This window comes from Anser brachyrhynchus (genome assembly GCF_964034855.1).
Source record: "Anser brachyrhynchus genome assembly, chromosome: Z".
In the NCBI taxonomy this organism is placed as follows: Eukaryota; Metazoa; Chordata; class Aves; order Anseriformes; family Anatidae; genus Anser; species Anser brachyrhynchus.
In genome coordinates, this window is record NC_137697.1 from 79,880,694 (window position 1) to 79,894,786 (window position 14,093).

Consider the following 14,093-nt stretch of genomic DNA (forward strand, 5'->3'; position numbering starts at 1 on the left):
ATATAATCACTTGGTGGTTATGTGGTTGCTACGCTAACATTTTGGCGACCCAGGTGGGACAGCGTGGGCACTGCTGAGGCGGATCGTGTCTCGGTTTCGCTCCAGCCGGCACCGAGGGATTCTCGGGGAGCAGTCGACCACGACCGACCTCCGCTGCTCACGACGTACCACTGGAGTGGTAAGCAAAGGTGCTTTCAACTTTGGGTATTCGGTACCGATTTGGTTGGGAAAGCCTGCCGGTCAGACGCGGCGAAAGCCACGCTCGGTTGGGCAGGGAGCTCCCGGGGTAAGCCTAGGCGCCGTCCGTTAGACAGAGCGAAAGCTCTGCAGGTTCGGCATTGGTAACTGTATTGGTTTGTGCTGAAGGGTCAGCACCAGGTATTATTGGTATGTAGAAAGCGTGCTGCTGCTGCTCCGGCAGCTTTTGCGAAAGCACGCTGCTGCTCCGGCAGCTTTTGGGAAAGCACACTGCTGCTCCGGCAGCTTCCGGAAAGTGTGCTGTTGCTGCTCCGGCAGCTTTCGAGAGAGTGTGTTGCTGCTCCGGCAGCTTTTGAGAGAGTGTGTTGCTGCTCCGGCAGCTTTCGAGAGAGTGTGTTGCTGCCCCGGCAGCTTTCGAGAGAGTGTGTTGCTGCTCCGGCAGCTTTTGGGAAAGCACGCTGCTGCTCCGGCAGCTTCCGGAAAGTGTGCTGTTGCTGCTCCGGCAGCTTTCGAGAGAGTGTGTTGCTGCTCCGGCAGCTTTTGGGAGAGTGTGTTGCTGCTCCGGCAGCTTTCGGGAGAGTGTGTTGCTGCTCCGGCAGCTTTCGAGAGAGTGTGTTGCTGCTCCGGCAGCTTTTGGGAGAGTGTGTTGCTGCTCCGGCAGCTTTCGGGAGAGTGTGTTGCTGCTCCGGCAGCTTTCGGGAGAGTGTGTTGCTGCTCCGGCAGCTTTTGGGTCCGTATCATAAGCTCAAAATGAAAAAGATTAAAGAAATTCTGGGAAAAGATGTACCTATCCCGCGGACATCCCCGCTGGGGCGTTTGCTAGCACACTGGAAAGAGGGAGGTTTTGGTCAAGAAATGCGGAAAGGAAAGCTGATTGATTATTGTAATATTTGGTGGCCACAGTATAAACTAGAGGACCAAGAAACTTGGCCTGAGAATGGAACATTGCAATATAATACAATTTTACAATAATGCTATTTTGTAAGTGGGAAGGAAAATATGATGAACTGCCGTATGTGGAATTATTCTTTTATTTGCGCCGAAAGCCTGAATGGCAGCATGCTTGTGGAATAATGGTGCTTGAAGTTTAAACTGAGGAACGTTGTTGTGCATGTACTAAGGAGGGACGCTGTATACAGCATCAGGCAATAGAGAATAATAAGTATTATGGGAAATAATATAATATAATAATATAATAATGTATATAATAATATAATAATGTATATAATAATATAATAATATAATATAATAATATAATAATGGAAATATTGATCTGGAAGTTGCGCCGTCGGCTCCGCCGGAAGAGCCAGGACAGGGAGGGAAAAGAGAAAAGGAAGATAGCAGTAGTGATGGAGAATCCCCGATTTTAGTCTCCCCGTGTCACATAGGACCCGGCAACAGCGAAGGGCAGGAGAAACTATAAATGAAGAGGGAGGGAAAATAATCGCTCCCCTCAGGCAAGGAGTGGGGACAGAAGGACCGGTATATGTCAAGGTGCCTTTTTCAGCTGGGGATTTAATGATATGGAAGCAAGCAGCCGGCACCTACAGGGAAAACCCAGATAAAGTAGCTAGGATAATGAAAATGATAATTAAAACCCAAAATCCCGATTGGGATGATCTCCAGGTGATCCTGGATACTTTGATGGATTCAACAGAAAAGGACATGGTATTACGGGCAGCCAGAGAGAGAGCCCGAGAAGATATACGTAATGGATTAGTGCTTGGAAATCTAGATCAAAACTTCCCCACCGAGGATCCCCAAAGGGATTATAACACAGGGGATGGAATAAGGAGGCTGGAGAGATATCAAGATTGGGTACAAATCGGGGTACAGAATGCCATGCCCCGGACCATAAATTGGTCAAAATTGTATAATGTCAGGCAAGAAAAAGCGGAATCACCTTCCGCCTTTTTAGAGAGATTGAAAGAAACTAAAGAGCCCTTGGTAAAAATTCAAATAGGAAATAAGGAAGTAAAATTTTAATTGATACAGGGGCCACATATTCAGTACTCAATAGATTAAGTGGTAAGATAGGGGAAAGGAAAACTACTATTGTAGGTGCCACCGGGAAGGAGGAAATACGGCCGTTCTTACAACCCCTTGATTTACAGTTTGGAGGTAAAGAAATTACGCATGAATTTTTATATGTACCAGAATGCCCTATTCCTCTTTTGGGGCGGGATTTGCTAACTAAACTATAATGTTTGAAGATGGAGAATTGATTATGAGAATCCCGGAATCAAAAGTGGGACAAATATTAATGATTAAAGAGAAGGCTGTTCCTCATATCCCAAAAGAGGTAGAAAATGCAGTAATGCCTGCAATTTGGGAAACGGACGTGCCTGGAAAATCAAAAGTAGCCCAGCCAGTAAAAATTGAACTTAAGGAAGGGGCCCGACCGGTACGGATTAAACAGTACCCATTGAAGCTAGAAGCTAGGCTAGGGATAGTAAAGATTATAGATAAATTTCTTAGCTACCACATTCTGGAGGAATGCAAATCTGAATATAATACCCCAATTTTCCCAGTAAAGAAACCTAATGGGGAATACAGGCTAGTGCAGGACCTTAGGGCAATAAACGAAATAACAAAAGATATTCACCCAGTGGTGGCTAATCCTTATACATTGTTAACATCTGTAAAAGAAAAATATAAGTGGTTTACTGTAATTGATTTAAAAGATGCCTTCTTCTGCATACCCATTGACAAGGATAGTAGAAAACTTTTTGCTTTTGAATGGGAAAGTCCACGGAACGGACGAAAGATGCAACTGACCTGGACAAGATTGCCTCAAGGATTCAAGAATAGCCCGACCCTCTTCGGCAGTCAGCTAGCTAAAGAAATAGAAGACTGGATTAACCAAGGACAAATTCAGGTACCAAAGGATCGATACCTGCTGTTACAATATGTGGACGATATATTAATAGCTACCGAAGGAGAGTCAGAATGTATTCAGGTAACTGTTGATATTTTGAATCAATTGGGACTAAATGGGTACAAGGTTTCTAAACAAAAGGCACAAATCGCGTGCACAACAGTAATTTATTTGGGATGTGAAATTTCTCAAGGACAAAGAAAATTGGGAGTTAACCGAATACAAGCTATTTGTGAAATCCCCGAGCCGCGAAATCTGCACGAACTACGGGCTTTCCTAGGTATGGCCGGGTGGTGTAGACTGTGGGTAATAGACTATGGACTCATAGCAAAGCCCCTCTATGAAACCCAAAAGGCCTGTACATTTACCTGGGGAAAGCCACAACAAGAGGCCTTTAAGAAATTAAAAGAAGCCCTGATAAAGGCGCCTGCCTTGGGCTTGCCGGACTTATCAAAGGACTTTCAGCTGTTTGTGCATGAGAGACAACGATTGGCATTAGGAGTACTGACCCAGCGACTTGGGAGCTGGAAAAGACCTGTGGGGTATTTTTTCTAAACAATTGGATGCGGTAAGCGCCGGATGGCCCTCGTGTTTAAGGGCCGTGGCAGCCACAGTCCTTTTAATACAGGCAAAAGGGGGGCCATTGGCTATCGCCCAGCCGAATGAATCTTAAGAACTACTAACCTATTGAACCCAGCAGTGTTTCTAGGAACAACTACGGAGGAAGGAGACCTCAGTCATGATTGCGTGGAGATCATCGAATATACCTATGCCAGCAGAACAGACTTAAAGGATCAGCCTCTGGGGAGACCGGATTGGGAACTTTTCACGGATGAAAGCAGCTTTGTGGAAAATGGGACTCGTTATGCAGGATACACGGTAACTACATCAAAGGTAGTGATTGAGGCAAATTCCCTACCTCCGGGGACTTCAGCCCAACGAGCAGAAATAGTTGCCCTGACGCGGGCCCTGGAACTAAGCGAGGGTAAGAATGTGAATATTTGGACAGATTCAAAATATGCATTCGGGGTAGTCCACGTACATGGGGCATTATGGAAAGAAAGGGGAATGCTATCCTCATAAGGGACTAATATAAAATATCAGGAAGAAATATTGAAATTAATAACAGCTGTACAGAAACCCCAACAGGTGGCCATAATGCATTGTAAAGCTCATCAAGGAGGGATGTCAGAGATTGCAGAAGGTAACAGATTGGCAGATTTGACGGCCCGGAAGGTCGCGCGTGAAGTACGGAAAGTAATGGCTCTAATTCCATCGAAGGTAGGCCTCTCTTGTTTTAAATTACCTAAAGACCCAAAGTATTCAGCAGAAGATGAGAGACTTGCAAATTTGATGAAGGCCCAGAAGAATCCTGACGGCTGGTATGTGACTGCGACAGGACAACTTATAGTGCCTCCTATAGTAATGCGAGAAATCTTACAAATAAAACATAATGAATGTCACTGGGGTGCAGAAGCAATGGTGACCTATTTGAAACGAGGTGTCATCTCGGTACACATGTTAACAATGGCAAAGTCAGTAATGTCAAAATGTGAGCTTTGCTTAAAGAATAACCCGGTAGCAAGGAAACATGCTGAGATGGGGAGAACTAGAGCTGGAATAGAGCCTGGAGATTACTGGCAAATAGATTTCGTGGAATTGCCTAAAGCAAGAGGTTATAAATACCTATTGGTAGGGGTTGATACTTTTTCAGGATGGCCAGAGGCCCTTCCCTGTCGAACCAACCAAGCTAAAGAAACGGTAAAATGGTTACTACGGGAAATAGTCCCTAGATTTGGTGTACCATTGGGTATTTCTTCAGACAGGGGACCACATTTCATTGCCAATGTGGTTAAGGAGGTTAGTAGGTTACTAGGAATTACCTGGAACTTACATACCCCATGGAGGCCTCAATCTAGTGGTCAAGTAGAGAGGATGAACCAAACTTTAAAAGGACAATTAAGCAAAATCTGTCAGGAGGCTAAGATACAGTGGCCACAGGCCTTACCGATAGCTTTGCTAAGAATTAGAATAAAGCCAAGAAGTGGGATGTCAGTAAGTCCCTATGAAATCATGTATGGAAAACCTTATGAGTCTCCTGAACTGAACCCGAATATGCATGTTACCGGTAAACAGGATGTATATAATTATGTTTTAATAGTAATGAAAATACTTGCTCTTGGTATGAGTGAAGTATTTTCAAAGGGGGGAAATGATAGTGTTGGGAAGAATCGAATGGATGTTCTATTAATGTTTCTCAGGTGACAGAGCATACGGTATAATTAAATATTATTAAATGTACTTACATTATCAAGTAATCTATGTATACTGGAAACCTAGGGAGTACACTGAACATTTAAAGGAATCGTTGAAGGGGAACCCTGGGAGGGAACAGGTACAACCTGACCTTGGATAAGGGCCTGGAGATGATGAAATGAGTTGAAGCAGAACCAAGGAGCGGAGGGAGCATGCGTCGAGTGAGAAAGGTGAAAGAGTTTAGCGGAGAGGAAGACTCCTTACTTCATCTGGACGACCACCTGGACGACCACCAGAGTGCGCCACGCATGTGCAAAGGGGAGGGGAGCTAATTAGAATGAAAAGCGAGGCTGATGTTGCAACCTGTAATGAATATGTATACCTGACGCAATATTGTATGTATAAATAACGGCTGGGAAGTAACGGGACTTGAAGCCAGATTTGGGCACCTGCCCCGGCTTCCAGCGCTGAATAAAGCACCTTCATATAATCACTTGGTGGTTATGTGGTTGCTACGCTAACAACAGGATGGTTGGAATCTTGGTTTGGTAAATGGAAAGGGATGGTAGTGTCCATATTTACATCCTTGATTGTAGTAGCAGGAGTTTTGACAGCCATTGGTTGTTGCATTATCCCCTGTGTAAGGGGACTTGTCCAGCGGTTTACTGAAACTGCACTTTTGAAACAAATGACCATGGATCCACCACCCTACTCAGATAAGATGATGATATTAGAGGAAATGGAAAGCAAAGAAAGTGAAGAAGAGGAAGACATCTACCAAATTACATCTTAGAGAAAAATTTTGCAAAAATCAACAAATTATAAAAAGAGAAAAGGGGGGAATTGTGGGAATAGAAATGTTGTTTTTGCGGTGTTACATTGTATAGAAGGAAGGAATGTGGTATTGAGATATGCTTACTGTGATAAGAAAGCTCAGCAGGTGACCTCCTAAAATGCAGACAACCAGACTCCTTAGAGCAATCAGGTGAAAATCACTATGTTAAGTCAAGCCAGATAAGGGGAGAAAACATTACCATCTCAAAAACAGGCCGGCAACTGAAGGCCAGGCATTGTCTGTGAAGCATCAGATAGATTGTGAACCTGGATTACCCACTCCAGTGGGGAAACAGGGGTGGGTCCTGTCATCAAAAAGTATATAAACTGTGTTTTTGGAACTAGTAGGTGCGCTCTCCTGCTTGTGGGGCGCCCGCCATTGCAATCGCGAATAAATTACTACTTCACTGAGATCCTCGCCTGAGCCTAAGTTATTGGCTACAGAGTGTTTCTCACAGAAAGAAGAGTTTAATCCCAGAGAATTGGGACATTTGGGAATAAGATTAGGAAAAGATAGTAAAAACCTGCAATAAAAAGGTTTGCGTGGAAATTGAAACAAGGGACAGTAACTAATATAAATAAATAAAAGGGAATGGGAAATCAAGAAAATGGGTAAAATCCAAAACAAAGACGTCCTAAAAAAAAAAAGCCTCCTTGGGTGCATATTGGCACATTGGAAGGATATTGTTAGAAATGGGGGCACAGAAAGCAAGAGGACTTCCACTGAGTATTGCAATCAATGGTGGCCACTATATAAACTAAATGGCCACTTTATGGATCAATCGACTATAACAGTGTCTTGCAATTAATGTTGTTTTTGAGGAGAGAAGGAAAATAGGATGAAATGTTGTATACTGATATGTTGTTTCAGCATCTTGGAGGAAAAAGGTATGGAATTAAGTTGGCCCCTGACTGAGCCTTTGGTGTTGGCATTAGAAAAGTACAGGCTGGAGGAAGATAAAGGAAGTGTTAAAAGGGTTGTTGAAGGTGTTAAAGGTTGTGTGGCATGTAGTATTTAACAGAGCTGTTTGAAGCTGAATGAGCAGGGAAAGAGGATGTAGGAATGTTAATAGTTCCGCCTCAACCCCCCCCCCCCCCCCCCGCCCCGAGGCTGAGATCTCTAAATCACAGGTGTGAGCCCTCTGGGGCAGAGGGACCGTGATGGGTCCGAGAGAGTTGTCATGGAAACAGAAAAGCAGCTAACTCTTAAAACAACCTGAGTTCATGTGTGAGTTCAGATTGCCAATGGGACCGCACAGGGAACTGTCAACGATTGCATTCCCCTGACCGACCCCCTCACTGAGACCCTGATCACCCCGGAAATTATGTAAATACCAAAATCTGGTTAAAGTGGCTATTGGGAATTGAGAATCTGTTCCAGCAAGGTCCAAAAGAAACCCCTATGGAATTTATGGAATTTTTGGACCAACTTTGAAATGCAATGAGAAAAAAAAACGGACCTGGCTTAAAAAAAAAACACAGAGGCAACTGGCTAGCCTCTTTCCAGGGCAATTGGCCCCTGATATCAGAAAGAAATTGTCTTAGGCTGCAGGACAAACTTACAACAGTCAGGAATGACGCGGACATGGGGCATCTACCCTAGCAGGTCCACTAGTTGAAATAAAGCTAGGAAACGAAGACAGAGGCTTGAATTTTTTGTTGGTTATGGGAGCTTCTTTCTCTGTGTTAATTAGTCAGTAAATGTAATAGGAGCAACATATTCAGTGTTAAATAGTTTAAAAGGACGATTAGGAACTAAGACAACTACAATAATTGGAGCCACAGGGAAGGAGGAGGAACGGCCATTCTTACAACCCCTTGACTTGCGTTTTGGGGGTAAGGAACTAACCCATGAATTTTTGTATGTACCAGAATGCCCGATTCCACTCTTGGGACGGGATCTATTAGCCAAATTAGATGCAAAAATAACCTTTGAGGATGGAGAATTAATAATGAAGGTACCTGAGTCCAAAGTAGGACAAATCCTAATGATTGAAGATAAACCCTTTGTTAATATTCCAAGAGAAGTAGAAAACGCAGTTATACCAACAGTAAGGGAAACAGATGTACCAGGGAAGTCGAAACTGGCACAACCGGTAAAGGTGGAATTAAAGGAAGGAGCCAAACCTGTTCGAATCAAACAATATCCACTTAAGATAGAAGCTAGGCAGGGGACAGTGAAAATTATTGACAGATTTCTCAAACATCAGATTCTGGAAGAATGTAAATTGGAATACAATACTCCAATTTTTCCAGTAAAGAAGCCGAATGGCGAGTATAGATTGATTGGTACAAGATCTTAGAGCAATAAATGAAATAACAAAGGATATTCACCCGGTAGTAGCTAATCCTTACACATTGTTAACATCTGTGAGAGAGAAATATAAATGGTTTACCGTGATAGATTTAAAGGATGCCTTCTTTTGCATACCTCTTGATAAAGATAGTAGGAAATTATTTGCCTTCGAATGGGAAAACATATTGAAGTTTTTGGACCACATATGGTAACAACCGTTTTAGAACAAAAGGGGGGGGCCACTGGTTATCACCCAGCCAGATGATGAAATATCAGGCAATACTAACTGAACAAGATGACATAACCTTGAAAACGACTAACCTGTTATATCCAGCAGTATTTCTAGGAACTGTTCCAGCAGAAGGACCGTTGGAACACAATTGTGTGGAAATAATCAAACATACTCACGCCAGCCACAAAGATTTGAAGGATGTACCCCTTGAAAGGTATTCAGTGGGAATACCATACTCCGTGGCACCCACAAAGCTCAGGGAAAGTAGAAAGGATGAAACAAACAATAAAACAACAATTGGCTAAGTTAATGATCGAGACACAGCTGCCCTGGACGAAATGCTTACCATTGGCACTTTTAAACATAAGAACTAAACCACACAGTGAGACTGGATTATCATCATATGAAATGTTATATGGTATGCCTTATTCTCAAGGGATGCCCCTAGGGAACAATGTAGTTGAGGATCATAGTATCCAGAAATACATAATTACCATTGGAAGGAGATTACAGGAGCTAAGAGAAATTGGGATGATGGCTCAAACACCACCTTTAGGATTTGCTATTCATAAAATACAACCAGGAGACAAGGTCTTAATAAAAACCTGGAGAGAAGAATCATTGAACCCCTGATGGGAGGGACCGTACCTTGTTTTACTTACTACTGAAACAGCTGTGAGAACAGCAGAAAGGGGTTGGACCCACGCATCCAGAATAAAAGGACCAATAACTACTGAAGCCTGGAGGGTTGAGTCCACTCCTGGGGAACTGAAACTGAGACTAAAGAGGAACTGATATCCCAGCAATGAGGTTCTGCATGAATTAAGGGCACTGGATAAAGAGGACAAGTCTGAAGGGAGGAAAGGGAGAAGGCAAGACTGGGGTAGGACCCTCCACTGCGGCGTGTATGGTCTACCGAGGGAGGCAACCCCTATGGGTATTGACCGCCTAGTGAGAGTGCCTCGACCGGACTTCTCCCGCGCTAAGATCAGTTTGTCCTGAGAAAAATAACATGAGAACCTTTAAACCCATAATAAAATTGTGATTAGTTTTTCCAGGAGCTGGATCACCCCGAAGGGCTGAATGGTAACACAAGCTCTGAAAGCGGGCCCAACCCCATGATTGAAGGCGCTTCCCACACTCTCAAGATTGGACGGCGAAAAAGGATAAGAAATGCTATACTTCCTGGTATTGTTTTTACAGGGGCAATTGGACCATGGGCAGGAATGGAGGAATAACTTTTTCACTTTGGGGGAGGAAGTGGCCAAGGCCTTTAACCTTAGTAACTGCTGGATTTGTGGAAGACCGGGGGGGAACTGAAAGTTGGCCCTGGGTAGCAGGTCCGGTCGAACCCAAATGGTGGGTCAGTAATTTGAGCGAAGTTCATAATGGGACGCAATTTTGGAAAGAGGAAGGAGGCCCATGGCAGTTGCACTCGTCAGCTCGGGGTGTATACTGCTTGAACAGAACAGGAACAGTGGCGGTGGGAAAAAGCATTTGCACTTGGACTCTGTCCCCCGGATATGATTGTGCCGATCCTGGATGTAGCCCTGTAAGCTGTACAGCACGTAGTGGGAAATGGAACGCCACACATGTTCAGCTGAGAAACGGGACTTGGCTGAAATGCTCATATTGAGAATTTTTTGGATCCGGATGTGAAACTGTGGCAAGAGCACAAGCGGTGGGACAATTCGATAGTCAAATCTTGAGCTGTCAGCGTGATAACACCACTAAGGAATAGCATGTGGTGCGTGTCTATCGTTGGAAATGGCAGGATGAGAATGGGAGGCAAGTGTTCTTTAAACATTTCTGGTCAGCTTATAATATGACAGGCTGCCAAAGAGAACTGAATTGTGACTGTAAGTGGAAACCCAACGTGGGAGCTTGGAAGTGCGCATATACGAGTACAAATGGGGCAGACATTGTAACAGGAGCACTCGGTAACAAGGACACTCTGTATTATCACGCCCCAAAGGGTAAAGAGGGATGGGATGGTCCTTTTCCAAACGGGACGTGGGCCCTAAAGGGACATTACTGAGTGTGTGGCAAACATGCTTACAAGAGGCTACCCGGAAACTGGTCGGGAATATGCTACGTGGGGTACATAAGACCCTTGTTCTTTTTATTGTCACAAACACAAGGAAATCATTCAGGAATAAGATGATATGATGACCTGAACAGAGTAAAACGATCTATTGATACTTCCTTAGCTGGGGGTAGTGCCCAAAACTGGGGAAAGGATGAATGGCCTCCTGAAAGAATCATACAGCATTATGGGCCAGCTACCTGGAACCCGAATGAGTTGGTATCAGGCGCCCGAGAACCTATTTATAATTTGAACCGAATAATTAGGTTGCAAGCTATCCTCGAAGTTGTAACCAATCAAACAGCGATGGCCTTGGATCTTCCGGCTGATCAATCCACTCAGGTGAGAAATGCTATCTTTGAACATAGAATGGTCTTAGACTATTTACTAGCAGAAGAAGGGGGAGTGTGTGGAAAACTGAACGATTCTAGTTGTTGTTTACAAATTAATGATAATGGAAAAGTGGTTAAGCAGATAACAAAGGAAATTAGGAAGTTAGCCCACGTCCCAGTACAAATCTGGAAGGGTATGGATTGGGATTTCTTTTCGTGGTTGCCTGGTGGACCATGGGTTAAAAGGATGCTATTTTTATTTTTATGTGGTGTAATGACATTATTGTTTATACTTTGTCTGATACCTTGCTTTACGTTGTTGGTACTGCAAATAATAAATAGCACCCAATTTGTGATGACTTCGGGAGAGAAAAGGTGATGTGTCGATAATGATGCTTAAGAAACGGACACCCCGAGAACTGACTGATGAAATCCAATTGTTACTAACAAAGGTTGAAGAAGAGACACAAATTGATGATATTAAAAAGAAGGGGAGGAATTGTAAGGAATGGTCCAGCAATTCATGCCACTAAGGGATTTGAAGGGTTAACACTGAGGCCTGGGTTTAGGTGAGAAGAGAACAAAGGGATTTCTTCAGAGAAAAACCGCTGACTCTGCACGGACGTGCAGTAACTTCTGACATCTGGCCAAGAGACCACTAGATAAGGAGGAAGAATATGAGCCTCCCCATCCGAGTGGCCCCCGATGGACTAACAGAGACTGATAAGCAGGCGCACCTGGGAGGACTCCGGATTTGGGAAACCAATTATAATAACCCTGCCTCTTCTAGAAGTAGTAATGAATATGTATTAGCCTAGGAGTATAAAAATTAGCCGCCTTACATAACGGGTGTGCGTCCTGGTGGAGCAGAGACTCCTGGTGCACCCAGCGCTGTTTGCTTGCCTCTATTCGTTTAATAAATTGTAAACTTTGACTGTAATCCTCTTTGGGACTCAGTCATTTATAACACCGTCTCATCACAGAGCTTAGCCACGGCGCCTCTGCTCCACTCTACACTCCGTACTGCTGTTCCTCTTAGAGTCAGCACGCCAGGTTCCCCCAGTGTGATCAACATCTAAGGCTGGAGGCCTCGGGATCTTTTATGCAGAGCAGCTACGCTCCACCCTGGAAGCTTCTTCAGCACCGTACCTTTTCTTTAAAATGGGAATATCAGTTTAATTTTCAGGTCACCTGAGGCAATTATTCCCCACGGCAGGGACTAGGAATGCTAAGTAGAGGAGAAAATGAATGTTGTGGGCCTCAAGCGTGCGCAAAGAGCGTAAGGAGGGCTCCTGAGGACGGGGGAACAAGGGGAAAGCTGCTTACTTCTGACAAGTCGTCCTCGATCTTCGTGCCACGGACGTTTGTCCCACACGCTCGGCGCACGAGTTAGGGGTCCCCGTACATTTGAAGGCTTCTTACCTCTGAGAAGTTCCCCCCGGGCTTTCTTCCGCCAGACGATGGCTTTCCTGGGGACTTGCTGCCCCGCACGGAGAGATCCCTGCCCAAGCAGCTCACGGCCTGCGACGCCACGCGTGTGCAGCCATTCTCAGGAAGAGGCACGCGCGGCTTTACAGCCTGAGTGGGAAATGGCAAGCGTTTCCTCGGGGCAGGTTTTCCACCATCATCTGCCTCCGCAGGAAAGGGAAAAGTCGCTCCTGTCGGCTGCTCCTCCTAACATTCCTAACATCCCCCCACCTCCCCGATCCCACCTTCCCCTGCTGATTTTGGTCCTCTCGGGTCGCTGCTCGGTACCCTCTCTGCAGCTATCCCTATTGTGGGAATGGCAGACAACCCCGCAGGTCGTCCGTACCCAACAGCCTGAAGGATCCGGTTACCCGGAAAGTTTTGACAAGAGATTACAGAAAAAGAGTCGCACCTCTGCGCAACGCATCCCCCTTTCCAGAGAGACGCGAAGACGTCACAGGCAACCTCCCTGTAACTTTTTCAAATTCGGCAACGGTTTGCGGTGGGTATTACGAAAAATAACATTAGAAAGAGAAGACCGGTTCCTGACAAGTTCCCGAAGCCAGGAGAACTTGCCCAATCAACCCCAAACCGTTCGCTAGAGTAACTTGTTAGTCCGTTTCCTTTTGAAAGCCAAACGAGGAGGCGCGCGTTCTACTCTTTCCCATCCGTGTTCTCGTTCCAGCTTAACCCGGCAGGCAGCCAGAGCGAATGGCTGAGTGGTGCTTTTCTCCCCACCGTGGGAGACTCGGGAAGAAAAAGTAGTCAAAGCTCGTGGGGTCAGATAAAGACGGTTTAATAGGACAAAGAAGGCAGGGAAATCATAACAACGATGAGGAGGGAACGTTGCAAAGCAAGCGATGTGTGATGCTATTGCTCACCACCTGCTGACTGACGCCCAGCCCTCCCCGAGCAGCGGTCCCCCCCCACCCCCCGCCATCCTGTTCTCCACCGTTCCACGGGACAGGTTAAGAAAGGGGCCAGGCAGCAGGACACTCACCGCAGCTCCTGCTCTGGGTGCTGCCGGGACGATTTCATGGTTCAGGCGCATCTTGCTCGCTCTCTCCCCCGGCTTCCTCCTCGGTAAGGATCCGGAGGCTGAGCTGTCACCCCCCGGGAGAACACACCAAGAAGAAAGGAGAAGGAAAGCTTTTGCTTCCCTGGCCACAGCGTGTTAGAACCCCAGCAGGCAGCTGAGCACCACACAGCTGTTCTCTTACTCCGTCCTTGCACCGGGAGTAGGGAGAGAGCTGGAGGGTCCAAAGGGAGAAAAGTCATGCATTGAGGGAGTGCCCAAAGAGAGTGGGCTGGCTTCTCCTGCGATGTCAGCCATTGCTGCGATGAGCACTGAGCCAGGGCCAGGGAAGGCGCTGCAGCTGACATGCGGGACAATGGAGGGATCAGAAGCAGCCAGCGTGGGTTTCTGAAGGGCTGGTCCTAGGTCTTTGTGCCTAAAAGCAGGACTCCGCAGAACCAGCAGCAGGGGACAGGTATCAACCCTTGGGCCACTGGGT

At 45.6% G+C, this 14,093-nt stretch overlaps 1 protein-coding gene across 1 annotated transcript in view; it reads left to right on the forward strand.

The window, feature by feature from the left end:
• Positions 1-8: 8 nt before the first annotated feature.
• Positions 9-14,093, forward strand: part of LOC308186075 (uncharacterized protein) — a 107,082-nt gene continuing 92,997 nt past the window's right edge. Inside the window, exon 1 of the mRNA XM_080574970.1 lies at positions 9-178. The gene's annotated coding sequence lies outside the window, so the exon portion shown is untranslated. The remainder of the gene's footprint in view (positions 179-14,093) is intronic.